General features: G+C 53.4%; 30 non-coding genes across 30 annotated transcripts; 20 read left to right on the forward strand and 10 right to left on the reverse strand.

Moving 5' to 3' along the window:
• Positions 1 to 36: 36 nt before the first annotated feature.
• On the reverse strand, positions 37 to 108 carry Trnap-agg (transfer RNA proline (anticodon AGG)). The gene has a single exon. It is a non-coding gene; the product is annotated as a tRNA-Pro (tRNA).
• A 402-nt stretch (positions 109 to 510) lies between these two features.
• On the forward strand, positions 511 to 583 carry Trnav-cac (transfer RNA valine (anticodon CAC)). Its single transcript has one exon. It is a non-coding gene; the product is annotated as a tRNA-Val (tRNA).
• A 157-nt stretch (positions 584 to 740) lies between these two features.
• Positions 741 to 813, forward strand: Trnav-aac (transfer RNA valine (anticodon AAC)). Its single transcript has one exon. It is a non-coding gene; the product is annotated as a tRNA-Val (tRNA).
• Positions 814 to 1,007: 194 nt separating this feature from the next.
• On the reverse strand, positions 1,008 to 1,079 carry Trnap-agg (transfer RNA proline (anticodon AGG)). The gene has a single exon. It is a non-coding gene; the product is annotated as a tRNA-Pro (tRNA).
• A 655-nt stretch (positions 1,080 to 1,734) lies between these two features.
• Trnav-cac (transfer RNA valine (anticodon CAC)) lies at positions 1,735 to 1,807 on the forward strand. Its single transcript has one exon. It is a non-coding gene; the product is annotated as a tRNA-Val (tRNA).
• A 157-nt stretch (positions 1,808 to 1,964) lies between these two features.
• On the forward strand, positions 1,965 to 2,037 carry Trnav-aac (transfer RNA valine (anticodon AAC)). Its single transcript has one exon. It is a non-coding gene; the product is annotated as a tRNA-Val (tRNA).
• A 194-nt stretch (positions 2,038 to 2,231) lies between these two features.
• Positions 2,232 to 2,303, reverse strand: Trnap-agg (transfer RNA proline (anticodon AGG)). Its single transcript has one exon. It is a non-coding gene; the product is annotated as a tRNA-Pro (tRNA).
• A 402-nt stretch (positions 2,304 to 2,705) lies between these two features.
• On the forward strand, positions 2,706 to 2,778 carry Trnav-cac (transfer RNA valine (anticodon CAC)). The gene has a single exon. It is a non-coding gene; the product is annotated as a tRNA-Val (tRNA).
• A 157-nt stretch (positions 2,779 to 2,935) lies between these two features.
• Positions 2,936 to 3,008, forward strand: Trnav-aac (transfer RNA valine (anticodon AAC)). Its single transcript has one exon. It is a non-coding gene; the product is annotated as a tRNA-Val (tRNA).
• A 194-nt stretch (positions 3,009 to 3,202) lies between these two features.
• On the reverse strand, positions 3,203 to 3,274 carry Trnap-agg (transfer RNA proline (anticodon AGG)). Its single transcript has one exon. It is a non-coding gene; the product is annotated as a tRNA-Pro (tRNA).
• A 402-nt stretch (positions 3,275 to 3,676) lies between these two features.
• Positions 3,677 to 3,749, forward strand: Trnav-cac (transfer RNA valine (anticodon CAC)). The gene has a single exon. It is a non-coding gene; the product is annotated as a tRNA-Val (tRNA).
• A 157-nt stretch (positions 3,750 to 3,906) lies between these two features.
• Trnav-aac (transfer RNA valine (anticodon AAC)) lies at positions 3,907 to 3,979 on the forward strand. The gene has a single exon. It is a non-coding gene; the product is annotated as a tRNA-Val (tRNA).
• Positions 3,980 to 4,173: 194 nt separating this feature from the next.
• Trnap-agg (transfer RNA proline (anticodon AGG)) lies at positions 4,174 to 4,245 on the reverse strand. Its single transcript has one exon. It is a non-coding gene; the product is annotated as a tRNA-Pro (tRNA).
• Positions 4,246 to 4,647: 402 nt separating this feature from the next.
• On the forward strand, positions 4,648 to 4,720 carry Trnav-cac (transfer RNA valine (anticodon CAC)). The gene has a single exon. It is a non-coding gene; the product is annotated as a tRNA-Val (tRNA).
• Positions 4,721 to 4,877: 157 nt separating this feature from the next.
• Trnav-aac (transfer RNA valine (anticodon AAC)) lies at positions 4,878 to 4,950 on the forward strand. The gene has a single exon. It is a non-coding gene; the product is annotated as a tRNA-Val (tRNA).
• A 194-nt stretch (positions 4,951 to 5,144) lies between these two features.
• Positions 5,145 to 5,216, reverse strand: Trnap-agg (transfer RNA proline (anticodon AGG)). The gene has a single exon. It is a non-coding gene; the product is annotated as a tRNA-Pro (tRNA).
• Positions 5,217 to 5,618: 402 nt separating this feature from the next.
• Trnav-cac (transfer RNA valine (anticodon CAC)) lies at positions 5,619 to 5,691 on the forward strand. The gene has a single exon. It is a non-coding gene; the product is annotated as a tRNA-Val (tRNA).
• Positions 5,692 to 5,848: 157 nt separating this feature from the next.
• Trnav-aac (transfer RNA valine (anticodon AAC)) lies at positions 5,849 to 5,921 on the forward strand. Its single transcript has one exon. It is a non-coding gene; the product is annotated as a tRNA-Val (tRNA).
• A 194-nt stretch (positions 5,922 to 6,115) lies between these two features.
• Trnap-agg (transfer RNA proline (anticodon AGG)) lies at positions 6,116 to 6,187 on the reverse strand. The gene has a single exon. It is a non-coding gene; the product is annotated as a tRNA-Pro (tRNA).
• Positions 6,188 to 6,589: 402 nt separating this feature from the next.
• Positions 6,590 to 6,662, forward strand: Trnav-cac (transfer RNA valine (anticodon CAC)). Its single transcript has one exon. It is a non-coding gene; the product is annotated as a tRNA-Val (tRNA).
• A 157-nt stretch (positions 6,663 to 6,819) lies between these two features.
• Trnav-aac (transfer RNA valine (anticodon AAC)) lies at positions 6,820 to 6,892 on the forward strand. Its single transcript has one exon. It is a non-coding gene; the product is annotated as a tRNA-Val (tRNA).
• A 194-nt stretch (positions 6,893 to 7,086) lies between these two features.
• On the reverse strand, positions 7,087 to 7,158 carry Trnap-agg (transfer RNA proline (anticodon AGG)). Its single transcript has one exon. It is a non-coding gene; the product is annotated as a tRNA-Pro (tRNA).
• A 402-nt stretch (positions 7,159 to 7,560) lies between these two features.
• Positions 7,561 to 7,633, forward strand: Trnav-cac (transfer RNA valine (anticodon CAC)). The gene has a single exon. It is a non-coding gene; the product is annotated as a tRNA-Val (tRNA).
• Positions 7,634 to 7,790: 157 nt separating this feature from the next.
• Positions 7,791 to 7,863, forward strand: Trnav-aac (transfer RNA valine (anticodon AAC)). Its single transcript has one exon. It is a non-coding gene; the product is annotated as a tRNA-Val (tRNA).
• Positions 7,864 to 8,057: 194 nt separating this feature from the next.
• On the reverse strand, positions 8,058 to 8,129 carry Trnap-agg (transfer RNA proline (anticodon AGG)). The gene has a single exon. It is a non-coding gene; the product is annotated as a tRNA-Pro (tRNA).
• Positions 8,130 to 8,531: 402 nt separating this feature from the next.
• On the forward strand, positions 8,532 to 8,604 carry Trnav-cac (transfer RNA valine (anticodon CAC)). The gene has a single exon. It is a non-coding gene; the product is annotated as a tRNA-Val (tRNA).
• Positions 8,605 to 8,761: 157 nt separating this feature from the next.
• Trnav-aac (transfer RNA valine (anticodon AAC)) lies at positions 8,762 to 8,834 on the forward strand. Its single transcript has one exon. It is a non-coding gene; the product is annotated as a tRNA-Val (tRNA).
• Positions 8,835 to 9,028: 194 nt separating this feature from the next.
• Trnap-agg (transfer RNA proline (anticodon AGG)) lies at positions 9,029 to 9,100 on the reverse strand. The gene has a single exon. It is a non-coding gene; the product is annotated as a tRNA-Pro (tRNA).
• A 402-nt stretch (positions 9,101 to 9,502) lies between these two features.
• Trnav-cac (transfer RNA valine (anticodon CAC)) lies at positions 9,503 to 9,575 on the forward strand. Its single transcript has one exon. It is a non-coding gene; the product is annotated as a tRNA-Val (tRNA).
• A 157-nt stretch (positions 9,576 to 9,732) lies between these two features.
• Trnav-aac (transfer RNA valine (anticodon AAC)) lies at positions 9,733 to 9,805 on the forward strand. The gene has a single exon. It is a non-coding gene; the product is annotated as a tRNA-Val (tRNA).
• The last annotated feature ends 28 nt before the right edge of the window (positions 9,806 to 9,833 follow it).

Below are 9,833 nucleotides of genomic sequence, written 5' to 3' on the forward strand. Positions count from 1 at the left end.
AGCCACCGACGTGCGATCGGTTTGCACAAAACGCTAGGGCTCGTCCGGGATTTGAACCCGGGACCTCCTGCACCCTAAGCAGGAATCATACCCCTAGACCAACGAGCCCTGTGACACGGCGAATGCCAATTATTCCAGTCCCTCGATGTCGTCCAGGGTGCCCTGAAAGTCTCGTGTACGCTGGCGGAATGGGGGCGGCGCGAATTCCCGCGGTCGGCGGCCTTCCTGGGCTATCGGTACCTTCATGTAGAGCTGCCGCTGGGCTCGCACTGCCTGCTGCTGAGAAAGTGATTGCTTTTGCTGATATGACTTGCAATAACGACTGCGCGAAGCGCCGCTATCTCGTTAGGGGTGCTACGGCAGACACCCTCTCGAGCACCCCGAAGACTTCTTGAGCCCTCGGCTGTGATGGGTTCCAGGCTGACAAAGGAACTGTCGTGTGTGCATTCGCGGACGAGAGAAAGTCTGAGGCAAGTTCGAGTGAACAAGGATGGACTCCTCGAGTCCGTCGTCTCCGTAGTGTAGCGGTTATCACGTCTGCTTCACACGCAGAAGGTCCCCGGTTCGATCCCGGGCGGGAACAGTATTTTCCTGCCTATGTCGTATTGTCCTCCAATGAGCCACGTCGTGTGTGGATCTGCTGCATGTCCCTTCGTTTGCAAGTACCACATTTATTGAATTTTTTAGTTACGATGGCAACATCACTATAAGTTGTCTGTGAAGTAAGGTGCACACAAGCAGTTTCCGTGGTGTAGCGGTTATCACGTCTGCCTAACACGCAGAAGGTCCCCGGTTCGATCCCGGGCGGAAACACTTTTTCATCACTTTAAGCAAGACGTACTAACATGCATCTGCTACCATCTGTACCCGAAACCTTCGTAATCGCCTTCACGCGTCGGACCCGAGTGTCAATTGCTCACATCGAATAAGAAATTCATTTGATATTGACGGCGAGCTTTTTGCGCTGACTCAGCCACTGACGTGCGATCAGTTTGCACAAAACGCTAGGGCTCGTCCGGGATTTGAACCCGGGACCTCCTGCACCCTAAGCAGGAATCATACCCCTAGACCAACGAGCCCTGTGACACGGCGAATGCCAATTATTCCAGTCCCTCGATGTCGTCCAGGGTGCCCTGAAAGTCTCGTGTACGCTGGCGGAATGGGGGCGGCGCGAATTCCCGCGGTCGGCGGCCTTCCTGGGCTATCGGTACCTTCATGTAGAGCTGCCGCTGGGCTCGCACTGCCTGCTGCTTTTTTTTTTTTTTTTTTTTTTTTTTTAAAGGACTTGTAGTCCGGGGTGATATGTTACAATACAGCATCACCGGTCTATTCCGGTCTAACTGTGTTGGTGAGGCAGTAAATTTCCACAGGGCAGTGACTGCGTCACTGCAATTCACTTTGGAGGTGTGGCGGTGGGACTTGTAGTCCCGTACCACCCTCTGACGGTGATAGTGCTACATGTGTCAGGCAGAAAATTTTGCCTAACATGGGCAGGTGAAGCTGCTGAGAAAGTGATTGCTTTTGCTGATATGACTTGCAATAACGACTGCGCGAAGCGCCGCTATCTCGTTAGGGGTGCTACGGCAGACACCCTCTCGAGCACCCCGAAGACTTCTTGAGCCCTCGGCTGTGATGGGTTCCAGGCTGACAAAGGAACTGTCGTGTGTGCATTCGCGGACGAGAGAAAGTCTGAGGCAAGTTCGAGTGAACAAGGATGGACTCCTCGGGTCCGTCGTTTCCGTAGTGTAGCGGTTATCACGTCTGCTTCACACGCAGAAGGTCCCCGGTTCGATCCCGGACGGGAACAGTATTTTCCTGCCTATGTCGTATTGTCCTCCAATGAGCCACGTCGTGTGTGGATCTGCTGCATGTCCCTTCGTTTGCAAGTACCACATTTATTGAATTTTTTAGTTACGATGGCAACATCACTATAAGTTGTCTGTGAAGTAAGGTGCACACAAGCAGTTTCCGTGGTGTAGCGGTTATCACGTCTGCCTAACACGCAGAAGGTCCCCGGTTCGATCCCGGGCGGAAACACTTTTTCATCACTTTAAGCAAGACGTACTAACATGCATCTGCTACCATCTCTACCCGAAACCTTCGTAATCGCCTTCACGCGTCGGACCCGAGTGTCAATTGCTCACATCGAATAAGAAATTCATTTGATATTGACGGCGAGCTTTTTGCGCTGACTCAGCCACTGACGTGCGATCAGTTTGCACAAAACGCTAGGGCTCGTCCGGGATTTGAACCCGGGACCTCCTGCACCCTAAGCAGGAATCATACCCCTAGACCAACGAGCCCTGTGACACGGCGAATGCCAATTATTCCAGTCCCTCGATGTCGTCCAGGGTGCCCTGAAAGTCTCGTGTACGCTGGCGGAATGGGGGCGGCGCGAATTCCTGCGGTCGGCGGCCTTCCTGGGCTATTGGTACCTTCATGTAGAGCTGCCGCTGGGCTCGCACTGCCTGCTGCTGAGAAAGTGATTGCTTTTGCTGATATGACTTGCAATAACGACTGCGCGAAGCGCCGCTATCTCGTTAGGGGTGCTACGGCAGACACCCTCTCGAGCACCCCGAAGACTTCTTGAGCCCTCGGCTGTGATGGGTTCCTGGCTGACTAAGGAACTGGCGTGTGTGCATTCGCGGACGAGAGAAAGTCTGAGGCAAGTTCGAGTGAACAACGATGGACTCCTCGGGTCCGTCGTTTCCGTAGTGTAGCGGTTATCACGTCTGCTTCACACGCAGAAGGTCCCCGGTTCGATCCCGGGCGGGAACAGTATTTTCCTGCCTATGTCGTATTGTCCTCCAATGAGCCACGTCGTGTGTGGATCTGCTGCATGTCCCTTCGTTTGCAAGTACCACATTTATTGAATTTTTTAGTTACGATGGCAACATCACTATAAGTTGTCTGTGAAGTAAGGTGCACACAAGCAGTTTCCGTGGTGTAGCGGTTATCACGTCTGCCTAACACGAAGAAGGTCCCCGGTTCGATCCCGGGTGGAAACACTTTTTCATCACTTTAAGCAAGACGTACTAACATGCATCTGCTACCATCTGTACCCGAAACCTTCGTAATCGCCTTCACGCGTCGGACCCGAGTGTCAATTGCTCACATCGAATAAGAAATTCATTTGATATTGACGGCGAGCTTTTTGCGCTGACTCAGCCACTGACGTGCGATCAGTTTGCACAAAACGCTAGGGCTCGTCCGGGATTTGAACCCGGGACCTCCTGCACCCTAAGCAGGAATCATACCCCTAGACCAACGAGCCCTGTGACACGGCGAATGCCAATTATTCCAGTCCCTCGATGTCGTCCAGGGTGCCCTGAAAGTCTCGTGTACGCTGGCGGAATGGGGGCGGCGCGAATTCCCGCGGTCGGCGGCCTTCCTGGGCTATTGGTATCTTCATGTAGAGCTGCCGCTGGGCTCGCACTGCCTGCTGCTGAGAAAGTGATTGCTTTTGCTGATATGACTTGCAATAACGACTGCGCGAAGCGCCGCTATCTCGTTAGGGGTGCTACGGCAGACACCCTCTCGAGCACCCCGAAGACTTCTTGAGCCCTCGGCTGTGATGGGTTCCAGGCTGACAAAGGAACTGTCGTGTGTGCATTCGCGGACGAGAGAAAGTCTGAGGCAAGTTCGAGTGAACAAGGATGGACTCCTCGGGTCCGTCGTTTCCGTAGTGTAGCGGTTATCACGTCTGCTTCACACGCAGAAGGTCCCCGGTTCGATCCCGGGCGGGAACAGTATTTTCCTGCCTATGTCGTATTGTCCTCCAATGAGCCACGTCGTGTGTGGATCTGCTGCATGTCCCTTCGTTTGCAAGTACCACATTTATTGAATTTTTTAGTTACGATGGCAACATCACTATAAGTTGTCTGTGAAGTAAGGTGCACACAAGCAGTTTCCGTGGTGTAGCGGTTATCACGTCTGCCTAACACGCAGAAGGTCCCCGGTTCGATAGCGGGCGGAAACACTTTTTCATCACTTTAAGCAAGACGTACTAACATGCATCTGCTACCATCTGTACCCGAAACCTTCGTAATCGCCTTCACGCGTCGGACCCGAGTGTCAATTGCTCACATCGAATAAGAAATTCATTTGATATTGACGGCGAGCTTTTTGCGCTGACTCAGCCACTGACGTGCGATCAGTTTGCACAAAACGCTAGGGCTCGTCCGGGATTTGAACCCGGGACCTCCTGCACCCTAAGCAGGAATCATACCCCTAGACCAACGAGCCCTGTGACACGGCGAATGCCAATTATTCCAGTCCCTGGATGTCGTCCAGGGTGCCCTGAAAGTCTCGTGTACGCTGGCGGAATGGGGGCGGCGCGAATTCCCGCGGTCGGCGGCCTTCCTGGGCTATCGGTACCTTCATGTAGAGCTGCCGCTGGGCTCGCACTGCCTGCTGCTGAGAAAGTGATTGCTTTTGCTGATATGACTTGCAATAACGACTGCGCGAAGCGCCGCTATCTCGTTAGGGGTGCTACGGCAGACACCCTCTCGAGCACCCCGAAGACTTCTTGAGCCCTCGGCTGTGATGGGTTCCAGGCTGACAAAGGAACTGTCGTGTGTGCATTCGCGGACGAGAGAAAGTCTGAGGCAAGTTCGAGTGAACAAGGATGGACTCCTCGAGTCCGTCGTCTCCGTAGTGTAGCGGTTATCACGTCTGCTTCACACGCAGAAGGTCCCCGGTTCGATCCCGGGCGGGAACAGTATTTTCCTGCCTATGTCGTATTGTCCTCCAATGAGCCACGTCGTGTGTGGATCTGCTGCATGTCCCTTCGTTTGCAAGTACCACATTTATTGAATTTTTTAGTTACGATGGCAACATCACTATAAGTTGTCTGTGAAGTAAGGTGCACACAAGCAGTTTCCGTGGTGTAGCGGTTATCACGTCTGCCTAACACGCAGAAGGTCCCCGGTTCGATCCCGGGCGGAAACACTTTTTCATCACTTTAAGCAAGACGTACTAACATGCATCTGCTACCATCTGTACCCGAAACCTTCGTAATCGCCTTCACGCGTCGGACCCGAGTGTCAATTGCTCACATCGAATAAGAAATTCATTTGATATTGACGGCGAGCTTTTTGCGCTGACTCAGCCACTGACGTGCGATCAGTTTGCACAAAACGCTAGGGCTCGTCCGGGATTTGAACCCGGGACCTCCTGCACCCTAAGCAGGAATCATACCCCTAGACCAACGAGCCCTGTGACACGGCGAATGCCAATTATTCCAGTCCCTCGATGTCGTCCAGGGTGCCCTGAAAGTCTCGTGTACGCTGGCGGAATGGGGGCGGCGCGAATTCCCGCGGTCGGCGGCCTTCCTGGGCTATTGGTACCTTCATGTAGAGCTGCCGCTGGGCTCGCACTGCCTGCTGCTGAGAAAGTGATTGCTTTTGCTGATATGACTTGCAATAACGACTGCGCGAAGCGCCGCTATCTCGTTAGGGGTGCTACGGCAGACACCCTCTCGAGCACCCCGAAGACTTCTTGAGCCCTCGGCTGTGATGGGTTCCTGGCTGACTAAGGAACTGGCGTGTGTGCATTCGCGGACGAGAGAAAGTCTGAGGCAAGTTCGAGTGAACAAGGATGGACTCCTCGGGTCCGTCGTTTCCGTAGTGTAGCGGTTATCACGTCTGCTTCACACGCAGAAGGTCCCCGGTTCGATCCCGGGCGGGAACAGTATTTTCCTGCCTATGTCGTATTGTCCTCCAATGAGCCACGTCGTGTGTGGATCTGCTGCATGTCCCTTCGTTTGCAAGTACCACATTTATTGAATTTTTTAGTTACGATGGCAACATCACTATAAGTTGTCTGTGAAGTAAGGTGCACACAAGCAGTTTCCGTGGTGTAGCGGTTATCACGTCTGCCTAACACGAAGAAGGTCCCCGGTTCGATCCCGGGTGGAAACACTTTTTCATCACTTTAAGCAAGACGTACTAACATGCATCTGCTACCATCTGTACCCGAAACCTTCGTAATCGCCTTCACGCGTCGGACCCGAGTGTCAATTGCTCACATCGAATAAGAAATTCATTTGATATTGACGGCGAGCTTTTTGCGCTGACTCAGCCACTGACGTGCGATCAGTTTGCACAAAACGCTAGGGCTCGTCCGGGATTTGAACCCGGGACCTCCTGCACCCTAAGCAGGAATCATACCCCTAGACCAACGAGCCCTGTGACACGGCGAATGCCAATTATTCCAGTCCCTGGATGTCGTCCAGGGTGCCCTGAAAGTCTCGTGTACGCTGGCGGAATGGGGGCGGCGCGAATTCCCGCGGTCGGCGGCCTTCCTGGGCTATCGGTACCTTCATGTAGAGCTGCCGCTGGGCTCGCACTGCCTGCTGCTGAGAAAGTGATTGCTTTTGCTGATATGACTTGCAATAACGACTGCGCGAAGCGCCGCTATCTCGTTAGGGGTGCTACGGCAGACACCCTCTCGAGCACCCCGAAGACTTCTTGAGCCCTCGGCTGTGATGGGTTCCAGGCTGACAAAGGAACTGTCGTGTGTGCATTCGCGGACGAGAGAAAGTCTGAGGCAAGTTCGAGTGAACAAGGATGGACTCCTCGAGTCCGTCGTCTCCGTAGTGTAGCGGTTATCACGTCTGCTTCACACGCAGAAGGTCCCCGGTTCGATCCCGGGTGGGAACAGTATTTTCCTGCCTATGTCGTATTGTCCTCCAATGAGCCACGTCGTGTGTGGATCTGCTGCATGTCCCTTCGTTTGCAAGTACCACATTTATTGAATTTTTTAGTTACGATGGCAACATCACTATAAGTTGTCTGTGAAGTAAGGTGCACACAAGCAGTTTCCGTGGTGTAGCGGTTATCACGTCTGCCTAACACGCAGAAGGTCCCCGGTTCGATCCCGGGCGGAAACACTTTTTCATCACTTTAAGCAAGACGTACTAACATGCATCTGCTACCATCTGTACCCGAAACCTTCGTAATCGCCTTCACGCGTCGGACCCGAGTGTCAATTGCTCACATCGAATAAGAAATTCATTTGATATTGACGGCGAGCTTTTTGCGCTGACTCAGCCACTGACGTGCGATCAGTTTGCACAAAACGCTAGGGCTCGTCCGGGATTTGAACCCGGGACCTCCTGCACCCTAAGCAGGAATCATACCCCTAGACCAACGAGCCCTGTGACACGGCGAATGCCAATTATTCCAGTCCCTGGATGTCGTCCAGGGTGCCCTGAAAGTCTCGTGTACGCTGGCGGAATGGGGGCGGCGCGAATTCCCGCGGTCGGCGGCCTTCCTGGGCTATCGGTACCTTCATGTAGAGCTGCCGCTGGGCTCGCACTGCCTGCTGCTGAGAAAGTGATTGCTTTTGCTGATATGACTTGCAATAACGACTGCGCGAAGCGCCGCTATCTCGTTAGGGGTGCTACGGCAGACACCCTCTCGAGCACCCCGAAGACTTCTTGAGCCCTCGGCTGTGATGGGTTCCAGGCTGACAAAGGAACTGTCGTGTGTGCATTCGCGGACGAGAGAAAGTCTGAGGCAAGTTCGAGTGAACAAGGATGGACTCCTCGAGTCCGTCGTTTCCGTAGTGTAGCGGTTATCACGTCTGCTTCACACGCAGAAGGTCCCCGGTTCGATCCCGGGCGGGAACAGTATTTTCCTGCCTATGTCGTATTGTCCTCCAATGAGCCACGTCGTGTGTGGATCTGCTGCATGTCCCTTCGTTTGCAAGTACCACATTTATTGAATTTTTTAGTTACGATGGCAACATCACTATAAGTTGTCTGTGAAGTAAGGTGCACACAAGCAGTTTCCGTGGTGTAGCGGTTATCACGTCTGCCTAACACGCAGAAGGTCCCCGGTTCGATCCCGGGCGGAAACACTTTTTCATCACTTTAAGCAAGACGTACTAACATGCATCTGCTACCATCTGTACCCGAAACCTTCGTAATCGCCTTCACGCGTCGGACCCGAGTGTCAATTGCTCACATCGAATAAGAAATTCATTTGATATTGACGGCGAGCTTTTTGCGCTGACTCAGCCACTGACGTGCGATCAGTTTGCACAAAACGCTAGGGCTCGCCCGGGATTTGAACCCGGGACCTCCTGCACCCTAAGCAGGAATCATACCCCTAGACCAACGAGCCCTGTGACACGGCGAATGCCAATTATTCCAGTCCCTGGATGTCGTCCAGGGTGCCCTGAAAGTCTCGTGTACGCTGGCGGAATGGGGGCGGCGCGAATTCCCGCGGTCGGCGGCCTTCCTGGGCTATCGGTACCTTCATGTAGAGCTGCCGCTGGGCTCGCACTGCCTGCTGCTGAGAAAGTGATTGCTTTTGCTGATATGACTTGCAATAACGACTGCGCGAAGCGCCGCTATCTCGTTAGGGGTGCTACGGCAGACACCCTCTCGAGCACCCCGAAGACTTCTTGAGCCCTCGGCTGTGATGGGTTCCAGGCTGACAAAGGAACTGTCGTGTGTGCATTCGCGGACGAGAGAAAGTCTGAGGCAAGTTCGAGTGAACAAGGATGGACTCCTCGAGTCCGTCGTTTCCGTAGTGTAGCGGTTATCACGTCTGCTTCACACGCAGAAGGTCCCCGGTTCGATCCCGGGCGGGAACAGTATTTTCCTGCCTATGTCGTATTGTCCTCCAATGAGCCACGTCGTGTGTGGATCTGCTGCATGTCCCTTCGTTTGCAAGTACCACATTTATTGAATTTTTTAGTTACGATGGCAACATCACTATAAGTTGTCTGTGAAGTAAGGTGCACACAAGCAGTTTCCGTGGTGTAGCGGTTATCACGTCTGCCTAACACGCAGAAGGTCCCCGGTTCGATCCCGGGCGGAAACACTTTTTCATCACTTTAAGCAAGACGTACTAACATGCATCTGCTACCATCTGTACCCGAAACCTTCGTAATCGCCTTCACGCGTCGGACCCGAGTGTCAATTGCTCACATCGAATAAGAAATTCATTTGATATTGACGGCGAGCTTTTTGCGCTGACTCAGCCACTGACGTGCGATCAGTTTGCACAAAACGCTAGGGCTCGCCCGGGATTTGAACCCGGGACCTCCTGCACCCTAAGCAGGAATCATACCCCTAGACCAACGAGCCCTGTGACACGGCGAATGCCAATTATTCCAGTCCCTCGATGTCGTCCAGGGTGCCCTGAAAGTCTCGTGTACGCTGGCGGAATGGGGGCGGCGCGAATTCCCGCGGTCGGCGGCCTTCCTGGGCTATTGGTACCTTCATGTAGAGCTGCCGCTGGGCTCGCACTGCCTGCTGCTGAGAAAGTGATTGCTTTTGCTGATATGACTTGCAATAACGACTGCGCGAAACGCCGCTATCTCGGTAGGGGTGCTACGGCAGACACCCTCTCGAGCACCCCGAAGACTTTTTGAGCCCTCGGCTGTGATGGGTTCCAGGCTGACAAAGGAACTGTCGTGTGTGCATTCGCGGACGAGAGAAAGTCTGAGGCAAGTTCGAGTGAACAAGGATGGACTCCTCGGGTCCGTCGTTTCCGTAGTGTAGCGGTTATCACGTCTGCTTCACACGCAGAAGGTCCCCGGTTCGATCCCGGACGGGAACAGTATTTTCCTGCCTATGTCGTATTGTCCTCCAATGAGCCACGTCGTGTGTGGATCTGCTGCATGTCCCTTCGTTTGCAAGTACCACATTTATTGAATTTTTTAGTTACGATGGCAACATCACTATAAGTTGTCTGTGAAGTAAGGTGCACACAAGCAGTTTCCGTGGTGTAGCGGTTATCACGTCTGCCTAACACGCAGAAGGTCCCCGGTTCGATCCCGGGCGGAAACACTTTTTCATCACTTTAAGCAAGACGTAC

Source organism: Schistocerca serialis, chromosome 2 (assembly GCF_023864345.2).
Source record: "Schistocerca serialis cubense isolate TAMUIC-IGC-003099 chromosome 2, iqSchSeri2.2, whole genome shotgun sequence".
Classification (NCBI taxonomy): domain Eukaryota; kingdom Metazoa; phylum Arthropoda; class Insecta; order Orthoptera; family Acrididae; genus Schistocerca; species Schistocerca serialis.